The sequence below is a fragment of the Pinus tabuliformis genome, chromosome X (assembly GCF_031772625.1).
Source record: "Pinus tabuliformis cultivar Carrire ecotype Pingquan chromosome X, CPIR1, whole genome shotgun sequence".
In the NCBI taxonomy this organism is placed as follows: domain Eukaryota; kingdom Viridiplantae; phylum Streptophyta; class Pinopsida; order Pinales; family Pinaceae; genus Pinus; species Pinus tabuliformis.
The window spans coordinates 529,768,393-529,790,008 of NC_142308.1; the positions used below are offsets into that span (position 1 = coordinate 529,768,393).

A 21,616-nucleotide genomic window follows, 5' to 3' on the forward strand; every position below is an offset into this window, starting at 1 on the left:
CAATCAAACCCTTTGATGTGTGGAAGGCTTCCTTCAAAGCCAAGGAGGGCCTTTTCGAATGGTTGGTTATGCCTTTCGCGTTGACGAATTATCCTGCAACCTTCATGAGGTTGATGGATGAAATCTTGCGGCCATTCACCAACTCATTTGTAGTGGTATACTTAGATGACATCCTGATCTTCAGCCACAGTTGGGAAGAACACCTCCACCACACCTGACAGGCTCTCCAAAGACTACGACAACACAAGTTGTGTGCCAATTTGGAGAAATGCACTTTTGGCATGACCCACGTTCAGTATCCGGGATACATTACTGATGAACGGTGCACTAGTACAAAATGGCTAATTAGTTACTAAAAAATGACTAAAATTTGCATATAAATGACCATTTTTTAGTCGGTGACCAATAGTAGCTAATTTACAGTATCTTATAATGCGGCCAACTTTTAGTCGTTTTTAGCTTAGTCATTAATTGGTTGTCTCAATTTTATCGTATAGTAGTATATGTAGTCATAAATTTGGTTATTAATTTAGTCATTGATTTAGTCATTAATTTTTCACAATTAATGACTAAATACACAACAAAATATAATATTATATGATCACACAATAAAACCAATTAATGACCAAAGAAATATGACCAAAATGTTGGTCGTGTTATAAGATACTGTAAATTAACTACTACTAGTCATATATATGCAAATTTTAGTCATCGTTTGAAACCAATTAATGACCAAAGAAATATTACTAAATTTTGGTCGTGTTATAAGACATTGTAAATTAGCTACTAATAGTCGTATATATGCAAAATTTAGTCGTCATTTCATACACAAATTTATCATTTATGGTAGTCATTTATATTTTTTTGTAGTTTCATATTCATTATATAAATGATTAATTTAGTAGTTTATATTCATTTCATTTACTTTCATTAATAAAACTATAAATGACTAATTTAATTGTATATTCATTTTATTTTTGTTTTTTTAATCAATATAAACTACTTATTTAGTAGATTTAGATTGATTATGTGTGTTCATTATTAATCAATATATTAATATGATTTTGCAACTAAATTAAATTAATAAATAAATAAATTATACAATGTACATGTTCATCTAATATGAAAAAACAAAATTACATATGTTAATTACAATACTAAATAATATCAAGTACAACTATAAATAATTTCAACCACATAAATTATATTATATGAAATGTCAAATATTACAATATGAGTTTCCAACTTAATATTGGTTGGACTACAATTTATACATAAAATATTGTTTCATCACTTCAAAATATTATCATTGTCTTTCCAAGGCATTGTAGGTGAATTCACCAACTCTAAAAACTTGACAATCAGTCTCTATGTGTGTGTCTCTTGCGAGATATTGGCTTTAAGGGTATCACTAGACCAGTTCTCTTCTCTCTCGCTTTCTGCATTTGTCGCTCTAGTGTTATTGCTCTCCTCTTTCTTCAACTCCTACTTCTTACCATCAATACTTAGTTCATCTTCTAAAAATGAAAGAAGATACAATACAGAGTATAAGACATGAAATATGATGAATGTTGAAATATAAACTGAAGTAGACTATAAAAGATTTATACAACATATACCTCAACATCAACTATGTCAATGCCATTTTTCCCCAGAAATGCAAGAAACTCAAACTAGTTTTATTCAATTGGGCGATAGTAGCCACTATGTCGCCAGATGACCTGCATAAACAAAGCAAATAAAATGTCACCATAGAAAAGAACACCTGAAAAATTCACATCCAATAATGAAAAAAAAAAAAATAAATCCCATATATTAATTGATCATTGAATACTAATATGTACTTGTAGTAGAAAAGGGCATATATTTACTGAAAATGTGAAATGTAGGCATAATGTCTTCTTAAGCTAAGACCCTTAACATATTGAAATGTCAAAATATCAATGAATTCTTCATATCAGACAACTAAACTTAAGGACTATATTAAAAAAATGAAGGAATCAATACACAAAAGCTCTACAAGCCTTATTTTAGGCATAGAAAAGATACATTGTCACTTAAAATAGTTTTGAGATCTCCTTATCATGTGATCTAAATTTATGGCAAAAATATCAATCATGAAACTCGAGGGAAATTTACCTATGTCACTTGCATTAAATAGCTTATGGAGCGCAAATGACCATAAGTCTACTACATGAATTAGTCTCGAACCTAATACCATTGCAAGTACAATAGAAAGAAAATAAATAGTTTCAAATAGACAATCTAAAATGCATAAACATATAAATGAGTGAGTTAAAGTAGCATAATAAAAAGAATTGACAAGAGTCAGAAACATATGCAAGCTTCAAAAGCAATAGGTTCAAATATCTATGACCTATAAAATGGTCTCTTAAAGTTGTCCAAGTATCAATGTTCAATAAGTAGCAAGTATTGCAGTTCGAAATCAATATGTTCTAATTTATAATAGTCTCATAAATTATCCTAAGAGACTAAATCTGTCGCATACTAATATGACATTTTGGGAAAGATCTTATGTTGCTAGTAAGTTCATGTGTGTAGATTCAAAACCACAAATTTCTATATGATATAAAAACTAAACTGACATCTCTTTAAAAATTTATAATAGCATCAAATATTGAAGATAGTATTCTATCTACCGCTGTGCCATCCTACTCACAACCACTTGTTGGATGAAAGGCATGAGGTTATTTGGAATTCCCTTTAGATCTTCTCCAATCTGGCTACTTGGGTGAGCTCCAACTGTGTTGAAGTAGCTCTGTAAAATCATTCTCCGCTCTAGATCTACCTTATAAATATCATGGGCTATATCTTCAAGGAAGAGTTGAAGAAACATATGGAAAAGGCATTAATTTATGTAGCTACATGGTCCATCTAACCACTAATAATGAAATTATTTTAAGCAAAAAAAATGTAAGAATCTACTCAGAAAATATTAATAGTTATTAAAATAGAAATGGCACTCAACAACTAAAAACTACAATATGGAGATATAACTATTGGTGCACACATGAAGTTGAACATCAAACCTTAGTGCATCCATAGGGATTCATTGCAGAAAGTTGGAAGTCTTCTACACAAGGAATCACCTTGGGTTGTCCATAAATTGTAGTTGATGATGAAAAAACCATTTGATAAACATATTTGAGTAAAATATGATTACGCTTCAAGTCAAATTAATAAAAATAATTTATGAAATTAACATCTAGTAGTGTCATAACTTAGCAGCACACCACATTGATACACATATCCTTATATGCAATGGGCTTACTAAAATGGATCACAATAATCCATAAATGAGCAGCAAACAACACCGATACGCATATCCTTGTATGCATACTAAAATGGATCACAATAATCCCCAACTATCTTACTCACTTGCATCAGCTTCAATGAAAACATTTTATATATTGATCTCAGAGCAACACTGAATAGAGATGTTATTCTTCCTTATAATTTTCATTTTTTCTCTATTGACCCATTTATTATGCCACTAGGGAGGAATTGGAAGCATCAAGATGATACACATCTTAATTAGAAAAAATAACAAAATATATTCTGAGATTCTACATCAAATTAAACATGTAACTTTCACACAATCAAAACAAATGAGAAATTTGCTTAAAATCAAGAATTTTTGTGCTTGTATGTTATGAAACACAAGTATTCTGGAAATCCATACCATTGCATATTTCATATCTGTAATCATAGTGAATCAAGTATTACAAAAAATGATTCCATTTTAACCAAATGGATGACTTATTTAGATCTAAGTGAAACAATGTAAATTTTTGAAAAATATTCTCAAGTCAAATTGGTTTTATAATGCCCTCTTTGCAAAATATTTGGGAACTAATTTATGTACTTGTAATAAATCAGATAGAATATCACAATGATTATTTGATCAACTAAAATACCTCAAATAATGCCTTGATAACTATACTGTCATTCGAACTCGTGAAGTAGCTTGAACTGGCACCACAAATAACCACCAGGATAACAAATTGTATGAGCCACTGCATTTTGTGGTTGCACAAGTTTATTAGTTCTTTCGGAATTGTTTCTAAAATTGATCCAATTCTTACAAGATAAGAAAGTATCTACTAAAAAATGAAGCTAAAAAAGAAATCAGGAAAATCAAGGATATTTCAAATCCACATACTTCAGCCTTCAAGGAATCAGATATGAATAGAATGAAGAAATAGCCATGGGATCACCATTGTCATCAATGTCCACTAATATGTACATCAAGTACTTTGAAAAGTAGGTATTAGGATCCCTTCCACTAAAACCATATCAAAGGGACCAATTCATAGATGTATGAATATCGAATGCTCTCATGGAATGAAAATCCTGAATGAATTTCTCAATCATCTCAACAACCAAAATGAAAGCATCAGATTCATGATGGAGGTGGAAAATAATAGGATCATTCCCTTCATTGAAGTTCTCATAAAATATGGATCCTTATTGGCTTATCCCATCAAGTTTACCAGAATAAAACCCATACCACTAGATACTTGCACGTAGATTCTCCTCATTATCCAGTGCAAAAACAAGTTGCAATCAACACTCTAGTAATGAGCCAATAGGATCTTTGAAGATGAGCACAAAGCAAGAACTAAAAAACTTGGCAAAGGTATTCAAAATAAATGGTTATAGTGAGAGATAATATAACAATGCTCTCCTAAAGGCAAGGATGATCCCCAAAGAAGGCAGGAAGAAGAGAATGCAATATCAAAAATAACATTGCCTTACATCAGGGGAGTGACATAAAATCACAAAAACTATGAAAAGGGGTAGCGCAAAAGTCACCATCTCCCCCCAAATACCATACCAGGCAAGTTAGACTATGTAAAAGGCCTAATCAATCCTAAAATGCAGAAAGGCATCCACACTATAACATGTTCTTTTGGAAAGATTTACATTGCAGAAACTGGTAGGTATATGCAAAATAAACTTAAGGAGCACTATGCTGATATCATTTGATAACTCTACTATAATGCCTCTACATTGGCACAATTCTATAATATACATAATTATAAATATCATTAACAGTTGCAAGGTTTAGAATTACCTTTTTGCAACCATGTTTGGCCATAATCTCATATAGGTTTGAAGTGCCAACTAGATTGTTCTTATAATAACGTAATGGAATTGCTACACTTTCACCAAATTGAATTTCTACACTTTCACCAACAACCTTCAATCTAGAAAAATGTATCACGACATCAAATCTACACCATGACAAAGCAAAGCTTCTAATTAGATTAAAGAATTTACTACTCGTAAGGGTTCTGGTGCAAGAAATGGAAGGATAGTACACAAAAGCAAGAACAGAGAACCAGTCATCAACAACTCAACCATCGAAATAAGTAGTTAAAAGCTAGATAATATTTGACAATCTGCAACTATCTCTAATTTATATATGGTGTTGATCATCCATCTACATGAATACATAATACATAAATGTTTTCTAAAGAGATGGTAGTTTCTAGCTTCCTGAAGGAAACAATATTCATTTATCTAAATATATAGATGGTTTTTAAAGAAAATAAATAGCTAGTTGTGTATATCTAGCTCGAGTGGTTTGGTGAACAATCCCTTTTCCAACGGTATAGATTCAAGTATCCGTGAACAATCCCTTTTCCAATGGTATAGATTCAAGTATTCAGAAACCCTTTCCCCAACTCCAAAGGTTCAGTCTCCAAAAACATGTGATATTAGATATTTGACATGTGATATATTTTACATGTGATATTATCATCACAATTGGCATCTAAAAGATGTTAGAGATGATGTCTGAAACTAAATTTAAAGAGTCAATTTTTATGGGTGTCTACTATAATTTAGTTGTAGGAATGTGCCTATGTGGCATTTTCAGAGGATTAAAAATTTGGGACTGAACCATGCCAAGGTACTTGGATTTCAGATCTTTTTCCAATGATGCATGCAGTAAAAAATGAGTCAAAATTGTTCATTTTGATTTTATAGATGGATTCACAAATAATAAATCTGTAGAGTATACGGATCATGTTGTTTCAATCCTTGAAATTCTCACTGGATTCCAATCAAAAATATGTCAGTAAACCCTTCCATGGAAAACAACCAGTGTGATGTGGGCATTAATGATGGGTAAATTCCAGGTCTGCCACTGGAAAGTCATAATCTTACAGGGATTTTTGGTTTTGTGTAAATGCAGAAAACCATAGGCCTGTGAAATTTAGAGTGCCCGCACTGCAGTACAGGAATGCATGGGATTTTTACACGACATGATTTGGGGTCCAGTCCTTTGGAGGTTGCTTACATTGCATTGCATGCTCTATATTTGAACACTTGGATACACCACCTCTGTGAAAAATATCTGCATTCCTTCAGTTGGAACTCAAAAGCATTTAATTTCAATGAAATATTTTTCTGGAATACTTTCTGACACATTTGTCTCAAGGTTTATCCATTTTTCTACTAGTGTGTGAATAGACATAGAGAGGATGGATGAGGCTGAGTAGTGCATGGAAAATATCCTAGTCCTAATGATTCTGGATAGGAAGGTGAGTCACTTGAAAAAGAAGCAGAGTTAAGATGAAAACTTGACCCAAAACGAAATCCAGTAAATGGGTATGATTTACTAGTGGCATTTGAAAAGGAAATAATAGGATCTGAAGAGAATATTGTCTTCCCTTTATATGTATATCACCACTGAACAAATTAGGACTAGGTAATGAACTCCAATTAGACTGAGATGCAGATGCAACTGTAGTGATAACTTGATGATCTGTCCTGTAATTAAAATGCAAAGGTATTGTAAATGACTGAAAGGCATCTCTAGCAGAAAAACAAGATGATGATTTGAATAGCTCGACCTTCATTCTCAGGTCAGCTACAGGCTCGGAAGATGAGCTGAAATTCCAAGGCAGCAATTCATCTCGACTGTCATCAAAAGTGGGCCCATCAATCAAGTCAAAATCTCTCAGGAGTCAGAACACATGAAGCTCCAAGGGACTATGCACTGGTGTCAGTCTTCAAAGTCAATCCAAAATTTTCAGCACTGATACCAAGAAGCATTTTTATCAGTTCATTCTCCCCACTATCATCAATGCGATTCAATTCTAAATACGACTTCAAAGGACTACAAGGCTTGGTAAGAGAAAAAGTTTCAACGATTGAAGATATAAAATCTTTTCCAATCATATCTCTGCATCCAAAGCTTATTGATGGTTCACATATTTGAGAAGATAAATGCATTGTTATTACCCCATCTTCAGATGTTTTCTCATAAGCCACATTAAGATCAATATATAATGAAGCTCTATTTCCTTTTCCAATTGAATTAAATGCATCAGAATTTGAAATTGGTATTTTGGAGACAGGATGTTGTAGATCAATTATTTCTCTAGGTTATACTGGTCGAAAAGCACTTGTTTCTCCAGATCCTTTCCAGCCTAGTTCTCCTATGATTTTCACTGGATTTATTGAAGGAATGAAAGGTCCATTTGACCTAGCAACCACTACAATTGGTGTTGCTAAGCCAGTGCACGATACAGTAAGGGGAACAAAAGCACTTGTGTAAGGCACAACTGATAAACGAGATGCTGATGTGGATAGTGTTGTGTCATAATGACCTGCTTCATCCAGTTTAATAGATTCATTTAAGTCAAAAGAAGGTATTTTTGATGAATCATTGCTTCCATCATACTTTTCCAGAGGGACGATTATTGCCATAATTTGGTCAAAAGAATGCAGTTCATCTCACCACACACTTTGTACTGTTGTTTTCAAACATAATTCTTGATGTTCTACAAATGTTGAAGATACAACTGTAATGCTTTGTGGACCTTCATAACTAATATTAGAAGATACCTCTAAAATCTCATTATGTTTGATTTGAACTTTCCTTTCAATGTCACAAATATCAAGAATAGTACAAGATCCCATATTTGTAGTAACATTTTTCTTGTCATAACTAGTAGTCACACCGATTCCTTTATTTTCTACTTCTCCAGATGTCGCAATCTGCTCTGGTTCCATGCACTCTCTTTTTTGGATCATAGTTTCCTGACTAGAATCCTTATATGTGATGCTCCTGGCAACAGGAAGATGTTCATTACCTTTGTGTTTATCTATGAAACCGGATTCGTCCAAACCCCTGGACGAATCCCGAATCGGACGAATCGGACACGATTCTGTCCTGACACGTGTCATCTTTCAATGACTCGTCGTGTCATATCCGGGTACGTCGTGTCATGAGCGTGTCAAAAAAATGAAGAACGTGTCACGATTTTTGGAACGATTTTTGGTTTCGGATTCGTTTTTCGGGGTTTAAGTTCGCTGTTTTCATTCCCATTTGACCGCATTTGCAATTTGGAGCGAGTAACAGCGATTTGGAGCAGCGGCGGACCGCATTGCAATTTGCAGGTTTAAGGACCAAGGTTAGTAACCACTAGGCACGCCTTATCACTGTATCAATGAACGGTTGAACCACTGTAATGTTGGGTTACGGGTATATAGAACCAGTCACCACAACGTATGGAGCAACGCCATGATACATATATGAAGTTTGAACCATAGTTAAATTAATAAATAGACAGAACAAAGGTATACGCCACGGCCCACTGTGTTTTATAATAAAGGTTACATAAACGGATATTTTAATAAACAGAGTATGGTATTCAGTGCTGGGAGCTATCTTTGACACGATGCTTTATTGTATGGCGAGCTCATCTCAAGCAATAGGGATGTGCAGCAAAATTTAGATCACAAAGAACGACTATTTTATACTAAAACAAAATTTTCTGAAATGTCTGATTACGGCAATGATTTTTGCTGATTGTTTTGTTATGCTGTAAATACCTTATCAACAAAAACTTAAAAGTTTGAAGTTCTGGGTATTTAGATGAGATATTCATTAAACTTAGCACTATTGAGTACGACCTCAAAACTCATGTTGCAAAAATTTTATTAAAAACAAGTGTTTCTGTGACTGCCAAAGAGAGCATGACCTAAAGCTTAGCAAAGCATGCGTTAGGTAAGAAAGTGGTTATCACACTGTTAAAAGGAGAATCAATCTGCTTACAAGGATAATCCAGTTTCTCATAACTAGGTACACCAGATACAGAGTGGTGGGAGAAACTTGTAAAAGGATGGCACTGGGCAGTGATCACTTCTAAAGAACTTAAATTTACAATTTGTATCATTAATTAAAATTTGTGTAAGAAATATGCTAATAACTAATTTTTAAGATATATATATATATATATATATATATATATATATATATATATATATATATATATATATATATATATATATAGTTTAAATATATATATATATATATATATATATATATATATTTTTTAATAAAATAATATATAACGTGTCCTAACGTGTCTTGTTCCGGGGGTCAGCGTGTCCCGAATCCGACACCACGAATCCCGAATCCTACGTGTCCCGAATCCCCGTGTCAGGTGACTTAGGTGTTCACCCTTCCCTTGGTATTCATGTTCAAGTCCATAGGTAGAATGATGTTTCTTGGCATCAAGCACATCAGTACTTTTATTTTCTTCATAAGACAAACTTATATCCTCTACATCTTTATCAGGTAGCTTATTATAGCCAGACTGCTTGTCATGGCCCTCTTCTTTTGCCAACCTTGTTTGCCACTTGATGTGTAATTTGCACAAAATTGTTGTCAGAAAGGCCTGAATGACAATTATTTGGCTCCCTAACATCAGAATCAGAGGCCCCTGTGCATGGAACATATCCTTCACTTGGATTTTCTTGGTTTTCATTTCCAACCTCTTTTTCCTTTTCCAAGTAGTGTTCACTACTTCCTTGGTTGTCTCCTTATACACTAATGTCCCTGACATGTACCTTTTCTTGTTGTAAATTAACTGCATCCTGTATTTGGTGTCCACCAAGTCCCTCTTGTTCGTCTCTTCTCTCTAGTTCAGATTGTTTTTCACAGTCTGAATCCAATCCATCTTTTCCTCTGATGTATAGTTCTACAACATCATAACAGAACTCATCCCTTGGTTGTTCCCCACCCCTGTTTGAACATGAGTTCTCTTGTATTATATCTTCAATAAGGCCCTTTATACCATCCCCTACCATAGCAACATTTCCAGTTTCCAAAGCCCTCATAGAGGAATTCAAAGCATCCTCCTTTTTACCAGTAAATTCCACATTTTGAAATGTATCCAAGTTGGTTCTAGAAGCATCTTGATGATCCATGGAATAGTGATCATTCTTGTCTTTCTTCATATTCAACACATTTTGACCTACTACATCATCACTCCGAGGTGAATTGAGTTTGGATCCATAACCTGATAAACCATCCTGCCCTAAATTCTCTCATGTTCTCATGAAATTTGTTACAGAATTGCCTACGACATTTTCATTCTCATCTTTTGAGATTTCAGTCACAACTATGCTTGCTAGTAAATTCATCCCACGTTCATCCATGTTATTGTTTTTGCTTGAGAATGGATAGAGAATCCTTCACTAGTACCTTCTGAGTTCTCACTAGGTTCACAGTATTTTCTTCTTTCTATCTCAACAGTCCCCTCTGCCAAGTCTTCCTTTCGCTCTTCCCTTTCACCAAGGTTTGAAGATAAAATTTGAGTTGTATTGCACATTTCCAACATTTTTTCACTATTTTCACCATTAATATTGCACTCCTCAATAGGTATAGCACTTACGGATTTGGTTTTATTTCTATAGCAATCCTCTATATTAACCTTTGGAGAGGAATTACCATAAAAAAATAATATTATTGTTCTTTTATCTTCCCATAGTGCACATCATGTTTCTCTTTCTATCCAGGAGAAATCACATGGTTCCCAGGAATTTCTTTATCTGCATTCAATCCACAATTTACACTTCTAGTAGGGCTTCGAGATGGGTTAGGAAGTCTTGGTATCAAGTATCAACCTTTGAATGTTATCCCCTCAAGCAATATTTATTCCCTTGTCAGATAATTTTCCAGAGTGTGTCTTTCTCACCTGATGTATTTCTACTACATAACTATGCTTTCCCAACCATGGATTCTTCGTGGCTCCCTGATAGAAGTGAACTCTAGACACTTTTGATTGAAATATTACGTGGTGAACTAGAAAAGAGGACTTCTTACTAACTAAACATACCATAGAACTTTGAGTATCTTCTTTTTTGAACTGGACTAGCAACTTTTGCAAATATATAATGAATCAAATACAAACTTTCCTCTTAACTGTAAAATCAAGCAGCAAATTTCCTTTGTTATTTATCAAAAAAGCATTGTTGGAACATGAAAAAATTGATCTGTTCATTTAAAACATTCAAGGGATATAGGATCAACTATATCATTAAAACAATAGCATAAGAAAAAAAGAGCAAAAAAGAATGACAAGATGTGGTGAAGTTTCAGTGTCTTTACCAGATTGTTGTACTGCAATCATATCAGCTGAAGCAATCAGTAGCAACCGTACACAGTGGCACAAGAGTTGTGTCCCATATTTGCCCATGGAATCTTGTTTTCCCCATGCAAAAGGAAAAAATAGATATTCCCTTAGTCCACTATAACATAAAGTTGCATTCTTCACCCATGTTTCTTTCTAATATTTTTTCAACAACACCTTTAATGTCATTTGCAAATCAAGAACTAAATACAATTACAATTATATTAAAGTTTGACTTGTTTAGGATGTAGAAGTACTCAAATATAGAGTAACCGAGTACAAACTGAAAACAAATTTATAATAATAAGGTGCACGAGGCTTCATTACACTTTTAAACTTGAAGAATATAGAGATAATAAATCAAAAGTTCCTAAATTCACAAACCATTCCAGTTTAATATGAACTATCAACTCAATTAGAAAATTGGAAATTTCTGGAGAGGGAATGAGAGCAATTTAATGCCACATGACAATAGCCATCCAACACTTCCCTCTGAGTTGATTAGAGGAAAATCGATGCATAACAAATTCTAAAGAGACACACAATTTATTTATCTATAAATAATGGAATGCCACTAATTAAATTTGAAATAAACTCAAAGTATTACAATCTCCTTGCAAAATGAAATGATAAGGTAATCCTTGATAATTGATTTCAAATCCATTATATGAACTTGCAAAAAAATTTAGGAAAATGCATTTAACATACCAGGATCCATATGTTGAGAATGCCAAGCCTTTCTTTTGTGCCAGCAAAAGCCTTCATAGCAGCAGCAAGTAGCTACAACATCTTCTTTTCTAAACATAGACACCTAGTTGTTGTCTTTGCATTTCCAAACATGTCTTGAAGTAAAGCATATTTTCTCAAAGTCATTTGTTCCCCATTAAGAGATCCTTTTCAAAGAACACTGGAAAGCTCTCCTGCATCAAGCCTCTTAACCATGTCCCTCACTTCACTTCTTTCACTATCAGACTGCCTTTGTGCAACAACCATAGCCTCAGCCTCTGCCATGGAGTCCTCCATGTTTTCTAGAATGGCAATGCTTCAGACAGCTTCTCGAAGACCACTCATCAGTGCACCACCAACAGTATCTGGATGCTCTTTATAGGTTGCCTCCCCAACAAAGAATAAACAATTTTCTACAGGCCTGCCCAAAACATCGTAGTCCTCTCCAGAAGCACCAAAGACAACATAATAATAAGCACCCCTACTGAATCGGTCACCACCTTAGTTTGTAGCAACAAATGCAATGGGGTCTGGTATAGTAGTTTCTCCAAACAACTTTCGAAGGATCATGACTGCATGTTTAACATGATCGGAGGTTTCTAAAATCCTAGCCATCTATTGGAACCTTTCCAACTACAATAGCAATCATAACTAGCGCACCAACTATTTTCTTCAGATTCCAAAACATAAAACATCAGCCACATAACTCTGTGCTCTTTGGAGTTTCCCCAAAATAATCCACACTCTCATCCAAAAAGACCTTCGGAAATCCCATAACTACCTTGTTCAAGACACCAAATCCAAGTTGTTGAATGGAGGTTAATTTCCAATCTAGAAGAGCTAGTGAAAAATCTATTGTATTTGCTTTCAAGCAGCTAAGGGGTGTAGTTATTAGAACTACATCACCAACAACTCCTGATTATTCTCAGTGAAAACTTTGACCTCTCTCTCTATTCCACCTTTTGACTTTGGGTCCTTTGTAGAGTATGAAATCTTTGTTACAACATGACCTAGCTGAATATTAAGACCTTCAGTTAATGCCTCCATAATAGTGCTATAACCTCCTTTAATCATACAATGAGCTCCTCCAAAACCTCTGTAAGTATCATCCTGATTCCATAAGGGAGTGAAACCCAACTAAGTTCTGCTGCACATCCATACTACAAATTAGAAAAATGCCAATCCATAACTCATCTCTCAAGTGGATTGAGGCTCTGCTATTCCATGCTGGAATTGTCAGATAAATTTAGTTTATCAGGTTGAGATTCCATGTTAATTCCATTTTCCATACCTGCAACTATTAAAATGTTACTTTCAGAAACTGCCTTTATGCTAGAATCAATTGTTGCACTCAATGCCTCTAAGTCTCCCGCTGAGGAATCCAGAATTGTGCTTTGACAGTCAGAATTGTTAAGAAGACCTTTACTGCTTGCCAACTCTGAACCAGTTGAGCTTGATCGAGCAATGCGTCGCTTTTTTTAGAGCATATTCTAACCCCTCATCCAGAGAAATGTGCATTGCTACATCTCCATTCTGAGCAATAAGAATCACCATATCATCAAGTGGGATGTTATACTCTGCTTCAAGTGCCTCATCTAAGGTGGCAGGAACTTTTGACCAGTCACAGAATCATATAGAGGGCAGTAACTATTTAGCACTGTCAACTCTAGGCCAAGCTGTGTACAAAGCAATGCAGATGGATCTAGTTTTCTTTCTGTTGCCACATCTGCCTCAACGCCAGTAATAATGCTAACACCTAGATCCATTGGCACTGAAAGTGCTGAACAATCTATATAAACTCTTCCACCTACCCTATCTCATGCTTCCAAAACAGTTACATGACAATTTAGCCACTGCAAATTCCTAGCAACTGCTAGCTCAGAAGGCCCTGCACCAATAACAATTATCCTTTTCCGACTTTCTGAAATAGAATTTCCATCATTGGCCTCTGATGTTGCATTTCACTTGGATTCTTGTTTATCAATTTGTTAGTCCACTTGCAAAATTATGAAAAACTTTTTCTCTGTCAATATCATTAAACTCATCTTCACCATAAGAATTTTTTATCTGGTCTAAAGCATAATGAACTTTGAGTAATGGATCCACTTCAATTTTTACTCCATGATCCTTTCCTAAAAAAACTTCATTTTCAGTCCCAGCCAGAAATGTCTCTTGTTCCTAGCTTATCATCTTTGTGGGGAATAACAGATTCAATTTTGATCCAGGTGGATGTTGGTGGCCACCCACCTATCCCATTTGGACCCCCACAACTGTCTCTTTCAGTTTTTCTGTTTCCTTAATTATAGCACAGTTTACTATTTTTAGCAGTTTTTCAGGTCCTAAACTTCCGGAGCCGTTTTGAGGCCCTAAACGACGTTTTTTGGGAAATCCACCGCCAACGATTTTTTTGACTAAAAATCGTCTTTTCCGTCGTAATCCTCAGAGAGATCTTTCCAACGGGCTATCATGCGCGTCAAACGGAGATACTACGACCAATTAGCGACCCCGGGAAGTTGATGTACCAACTTACCCAAAAATGGGGCCCACAATTTGGCGTTTCATCTTCTAGGGTTAGGTTTTGGAATGTGAAGGGTTTTCCATTGTTTCTAAACAATAAATAGGCCCTCGAGCCTCATTGTAACACAGTTTTTGGGAGAACAATTCAGAGGCATGTAGCTAACACATCTCTTCTCAAAGATAAGCTACCATCGCCCTAGCTGGGTTATTTCCATTTCTATTTGTAAGCATATTTCAGTATTTTACAGTAATGAAATGAAGTATTATTTCCGCTGCATATTTGTCTTTATGGTTATCTCTGTATTTTATTGCGTTCCTATTTAAGTCTGGATCAGTGGTATCAAAGCGGTCTGCTTTTTCTCTGTTTTTCTTTGCATGTCCCCAACGAGGTCGGGATATAAGGAGTTAGGTCTGGAACTGGTCGAACCTTTGCAAGACTAGCCTTGCAAATCTCGACGACCTCCCATGGCGGATGAGAAGAAAAACGAGGGGGCAAGAGATCCTATCAAAATCTTGCTCGAAGAAGCCCTCGAGCGACAAAGGAACGCGATGATGGACAGCTTTGCCCAAATCCTTCAGCGGCTACCTAGAGGCGACGCATCGGCTTCCAACAGCTACTCTGGAAATGCCACACCGTTTAAGGTACAAGTTAATTTTGAAATCCCCGTCTTCAAGGGTCAAATAGACGCAGATGTCGTAGATAAATGATTAAATCTACTCGATGGGTATTTTTTTGTTCATGAATTTTCAAGTCGGGAAAAGATTGTTTTCGCTCATCTCAAAGCAGCGCCCCACGTCAAGGACTGGTGGGAAACCTGCTGCGAACAGAAGGATGAAAGTACAGGCTCACTGTTTTCAGCCGCACCCACTTGGAATGACTTCCGGGATGCCATCAAGGAGCAGTACTACCCTGTCAAAAGCTATGAGGACAAATACATCAAATGGACCACACTGCGGCAGGGACGAGACCAAGATGTGCCAGAGTTCACAAACATTTTTCATACCCTTCGCACACAATTGGGTACCAAAGATTCTGAGCTGCATCTGGTACTCAAATACCGCGGCTGCCTACACAGATACATCCAGGAAGAGATGGAGTTCTTGAACATCTCCTCACTCGGCACAGCATACCGATACGCTATCAAAATCGAGCAAAAGTTCAAACAGAAGAAGCGAGACTTTGGATCTGCAAATCCAAAGCCCAAAGGACAAAGCCAAGGCGGGGTGACCCAAGACAACCCGTCGAAGCCACAAGAAAAGAACAACACCACGAAGCCGAAGAAGGACACAGGAAAGTGGTCTGAGTTCCACAAGAGTCCCACTCATAACACAAGTGAGTGTCAGACCAAGCAGTCGCTGGTGGCCGAGTTGAAGGCTTCCGAATCAGATGCATGTTCCGACTCTGAGTCAGAACCCGACAAGGGGAATGACAAAGGGAAGCAGATCATTGATGCGGATCCCAGCGCCACTATTGTTACTGCCAAGATCCAGAAAAATGAGCCCGAAGATCCAGAGGAGGGGGAACGTCTTTTCCATTCACAGATGTGGGTGAAGGGTTCGCCGCTGCAATTCATTGTCGACAGTGGCAACCAAAAGAACCTTATTTCAGCAGAGGTCGTGAAGCGATTGGGCCTACCAACTACACCACACCCACAGTCGTACAGTATCGATTGGCTTCACGAAGGACGAGATCTCAAAGTTCGCCAGCAGTGCCGCCTTCCCTACAGCATCAAGCCCTTCACAGACGAGGTATTGTGTGATGTTACACCTCTGGATGTTTGTGATGTACTATTAGGCCAGCCATACTTGTGGAGGCGACATGCTGTGTATGAGTCAAGGCCTCGCGCTGTCATCATTTCTTTGGATAATTCATTATACAGGATACCGGAGGTAGCCCCACCTACCGCCACCTCTTTGATCACTGCTAAGAAAGGCAGCAAGCTCATCTCACAGACTAGGAAATTTATTTTCTGTCTGGTTCGCTCCCAAAGTAAGGGGAAGATCGTTGCTACATCCATGACCCCCGCGAAGGGTTCCTCCACACAGCAGCAGCAACAGAGGGATACAGTCGTGACAGAACACAGGAACAACTTCTCCTTACCCGGAGGGGTACCACACAAGTTTCAGGTGGGCGACAAAGTTTGGTTACATTTGCAGAGGGAGCGCCTTACCAAAACCCATCAGAAACTCAGACCACTTCGACATGGTCCTTACACCAGTAACAAGGCTACGGGAAATAATGCTTTGAAGCACATCATTCCTCCATTCCTTTGCTTGCACTGAGTGTTCAATGTGGACCGTCGCCGACCATGCTCCCCACCATTTCGGGACACATCAGAGATTGCAGAACAGCTCACCAGAGACCCAGCTCTGCAGAAGCTTCCTCATCTCAGGGAGGAACTCAACGCAATGGGGACCATTGCTTCCTAAGGGGGGAGGAATGATCTAGCTGGATGTTGGTGGCCACCCACCTATCCCATTTGGACCCCCACAACTGTCTCTTTCAGTTTTTCTGTTTCCTTAATTATAGCACAGTTTACTATTTTTAGCAGTTTTTCGGGTCCTAAACTTCCGGAGCCGTTTTGAGGCCCTAAACGACGTTTTTTTGGAAATCCACCAGCAGCGATTTTTCTGTTTAAAAATCGCCTTTTCCGTCGTAGTCCTCGGAGAGATCTTTCCAATGGGCTATCATGCGCGTCAAACGGAGATAGTACGACCAATTCGCGACCCCGGGAAGTTGATTTACCAACTTACCCAAAAATGGGGCCCACAATTTGGCGTTTCATCTTCTAGGGTTAGGTTTTGGAATGTGAAGGGTTTTCCATTGTTTCTCAACAATAAATAGGCCCTCGAGCCTCATTGTAACACAGTTTTTGGGAGAACAGTTCAGAGGCATGTAGTCGACACATCTCTTCTCAGAGATAAGCTACCATCGCCCTAGCTGGGTTATTTCCATTTCTATTTGTAAGCATATTTCAGTATTTTACAGTAATGAAATGAAGTATTATTTCCGCTGCATATTTGTCTTTATGGTTATTTCTGTATTTTATTGCGTTCCTATTTAAGTCTGGATCAAATTTCCACCTCATTTTTCACAAGAGAACTTCTTACAGCCTCCAAAGTTAAATTCCATGTTGTATTGGGTGCAACCACTAGGGCTCTGTCTATTTTCATAAGAGAAATACCACATTCTTCATAATCCATTTTATCTGATTCTGTTGACCCAAAGCAGTTCTCTGCAAGTTTGTTTCTCTTCACATATTCCACATTAAGCAATATTGTTTGGTTTTCACCTTCTACCTTAATCTGACCAAGAATGAAAGAAACCTCCTCTTCTCCATCAATCACTTTGTTGCCACAATTTTTTGTCTGCATACTCTCTTTTGAAAGCTTCAGCTTTGGCTCAAAATCATCTTTCGTTTTTGGCTTTTTCACTACAACACCAACATTTATATACCCCTGCAGTAATAATCATGCACATTGTGAGCCAAAAAGTCTCTTCTAATTAGATTTATTTTTTTAAGGTTACAGATGCATGGAAATACATTAATGACTACCAAAGATGCAACTCCTTTGAAACAAGACAAATGCAGTAAGTTTATCAAGAATTTTATCATGAATCAAAGAAAAAAAAGAATTTTTCAAATAACTAATAATATGACACCAAAAAATTGTAACAACAAGAAATATAGTATATTCATAGGCTAACCTCTCACAAGTCAGTTTGTCAATTGGATGTCTAGCTCAGGTGGTTATTTGGGTAACACCCACTTAGGTTATTACACATCTACAAGAGACTAAGACTAAGGACATTTCATACTCCATCATCCCATTCATTATGTGATCAAAAGGGGGTTCTACTGTCTATTCAAGGATTACAAAACTCAGTCTTCACCTTCTTCCAATATTTAAATTAGATATGCCTATCTTTGTTCATGTGGGAGACCCTTAGGACAATCACATATTTTTTCTCGATGCTCCCATCTACTGGAGGCACCATGTGGCAAGCCAAGTGCAACACCTTCTTTGATTCTAGATCCATGAGACCTCATTGGATCATATGCTCTTCATCAATGAGTTTCCCCACCCTCTTGAGGGGCCCCGTAGAAATTTCATCTCAGAGCCTGAGATAGTTCATGTCATACCAACAGGAATTCAAGTTCCTCTAGACACCATTAGTGAGATGCCTCTTCCAGGAAACAACAAATTTCACAAGTTCATCTAGTCAGCCATCTATATAGGATTTCTTTTATACAACTTTGGATGTTAGTAGAGATGTATATACTATATACAATGATTGTTGACTTGGAGGAGGAATATCTTTCTCAGTATTCCTCCAAAATCCAAGATAATAGCTCCAAGAATTCATGATCTTCTCTTCCTTGTACCCTTGTACATGAAATTTCTCCTAAGGTTTTAGCTCTTAATAGTATGTACGCAGTAGTATTTGTTTTCGGCACCCCCTCTTTGGGTGGTTTTCTCTATAACTATACTATTCTAGATGATGTTTCCTCTGTGATTTCTTTGAATCATTGTCTTCTTGACAAATAAGAGAAATGAAACTTCAATTTTAAATTTGTGATCTCTTTCCATTATCTCATGATTTATTTCTACAAACTCTTATTGTAGGTAAGAAAGAATTTAAGACTTCAAACGTATAATAGAACTTTCAGAAAGCATGGAGTTATGGGCTGGACAAAAGTCGAACACCTTGAGAAGGTGGAATCCTATGTGTGGAAAGCTTCACTTGGAAGCAACTGTAGGCAAAGGAGACAGAGTCTGTGAAGGAAGCAAAGCATGGTCAGTGAAGGCAGCATAATCCAATAGCTTAATGATGGCAAATTGTCAAGTTAAAGGCATGGTCGATTTTCCAAAATAAAATATGAGTCCCCACTCTAACACATGTTAAAAGTGAACTAAAAAGGTGGACTCATTTAATGCATGTGATTAGAATGTGCAAGAGATCAATACTGCAGATGTGAAAGAGAAATCAAATGGAAACATAAAGTAGACATGTGCAAGAGATCAATACTGCAGATGTGAAAGACAATTCAAATGGAAACACAAAGTAGTACATGTCTACTTAGCAGAGACTGTGAGAAGTCTCAATGTCAGGATGATAAAGGCTCAAGAAGCATAGAGCCATAGTCATTGGGTCAAGAGGAACTGTGAGCATTGTTTTCTCTGGATTTTTCACCAAAGCCTCCTATCTCAACATACTCCACCTAATAACAACCAAAATCAAGCAAAGCAATGAAAATGTACTCCCTATTGCTATGCCCCACACAACACCTTTGCTCAAGAAGGATCCTGAGGGACACACAATACCAATTGGCTGCCCACATAGTCCCAGGTTGGCAAGCAATGACAAATTAAAACTCTCGCATCTCTCGGGAATCTCTCCCAGTAATGCATTTTCTGAGAAGTTTATGAACTCGAGGCCAAATATTTTACACAAATTGGGAGGAATGATACCTTCAAGATGATTCGAGGACAGGTCCAAGTACATCAGCAAGGCTAGGTTAGCCATCTCTACAGGAATGCTTCCACTAATACTATTATTATGAACAACAAAAAACACTAGTGAAGATAGATTTCCTATAGTAAATCTGTTATTGCTCAAATCCAAAAAAAAATGAAGGATGAAAAGACGATGGTAAGAGACTGCCAACGAGATTGTTGTTGCTCAAATCTAAATGAGTGAGCCTTTTTGGATTTCCAAGCGTTGTAGGAAGGGTGCCCATCAATTTATTATTTGTTAGATTAAGCTTCACAAGGCCTGAAATCCTTCCTAACCCCATAGGAATACTACCAGAAAACTAGTTATAAGACAAAATCAGACCTTGAAGGTTTTGGAGTCTCTCGAAATTAGGTAAAATGGACCCACTACGAAAATTGAAGGACAAATCTAGAAAAGTCAGATTTGCAAGCCAAGAAAGTTGCCAAGGAACATGACCAGTAAGTAGGTTTCCCTGTAAATTTAACTCAAATATAACGCTGCAATTCCCAATCTGCTCAAGAATGTTACCAGTCAAATTGTTCCATGAAAGGTCCAACAGTCCATGGTGTTGTGTAAACTCAGAATCAAGTAATGGGAATATTTCCTTGTATCCAGCACAAATTTCACCTGGAATGGAACCAGAAAGCTTGTTATGAGAAAGGACAAGGTTATCCAACATTTCTAGCTGCCCAATCTTTCTTGGATTGTGCCAGACAAATCATTACTTCCCAAATCAACAACCACAAGATTGACACAGTCAAAAAGTTGAGGAGGAATTTTGCCTGATCTTGTTTCCATGTAGTGATAAATTTGTTAAATTCTTCATTTTTCCAACCTCTTTAGGAATAAATCCTTGTAAATAATTGTTATCAAGGTGCAACCTCTGGAGATTTCTGGCAGTAGACATGGACAGAGACAACCCACCCATAAGGAAGTTATTGCTGAGTGATATTCCAAGCAAAGTTTGTGAACTCCAAAGCTCATCTGGTAATTTTCCAGAGAAATTATTGTGTGCCATGTCTAAGGTGACCAAAGGCAGACTTGAAAGATAGCCAGGGATTCCACCAGAAAAATTGTTCCCATCCAATAACAAGTCTATCAAATTCATGCACACTCAGAAAGTGTCCTCTATGCTAGTTGTAAACTGATTCAGTGACAAAGAGAGAGGCTAGGCTCTTGGCATGAAAAAGCTCTGATGTTATTGATCCATAGAGCCTGTTAGCATTAATTCACAATGTTCTGAGAGATGAACAGTTGCCCAGTTCCCAAGGTAAATGACCTTCAAACTGGTTTTTGGATAACCTTATAGAAGTTACTCTTCTCCATCCACCAAGCCAGGATGGAAGGGGTCCTGTCAGAAGATTTTCCTCAACAATAAAACTTTGAATTGACTCCAGATTTGTGAAATCATCGGGGA

The 21,616-nt window shown here is 36.8% G+C and overlaps 1 long non-coding RNA gene and 2 pseudogenes across 3 annotated transcripts in view; all 3 read right to left on the bottom strand.

Moving 5' to 3' along the window:
* Nucleotides 1-1,260: 1,260 nt before the first annotated feature.
* Nucleotides 1,261-21,616, bottom strand: part of LOC149141051 (uncharacterized) — a 31,073-nt gene continuing 10,717 nt past the window's right edge. For all 3 annotated transcript variants that reach the window (XR_016264555.1, XR_016264554.1, XR_016264553.1), the window contains 3 exons: nt 11,435-11,527; nt 3,939-4,037; nt 1,261-1,517 (listed from right to left, as the gene is read on the bottom strand). This is a non-coding gene — a long non-coding RNA (uncharacterized LOC149141051). The remainder of the gene's footprint in view (nt 1,518-3,938; nt 4,038-11,434; nt 11,528-21,616) is intronic.
* LOC149141052 (uncharacterized) lies at nt 6,487-7,743 on the bottom strand (annotated as a pseudogene).
* LOC149141053 (lysine-specific histone demethylase 1 homolog 3 pseudogene) lies at nt 11,540-20,229 on the bottom strand (annotated as a pseudogene).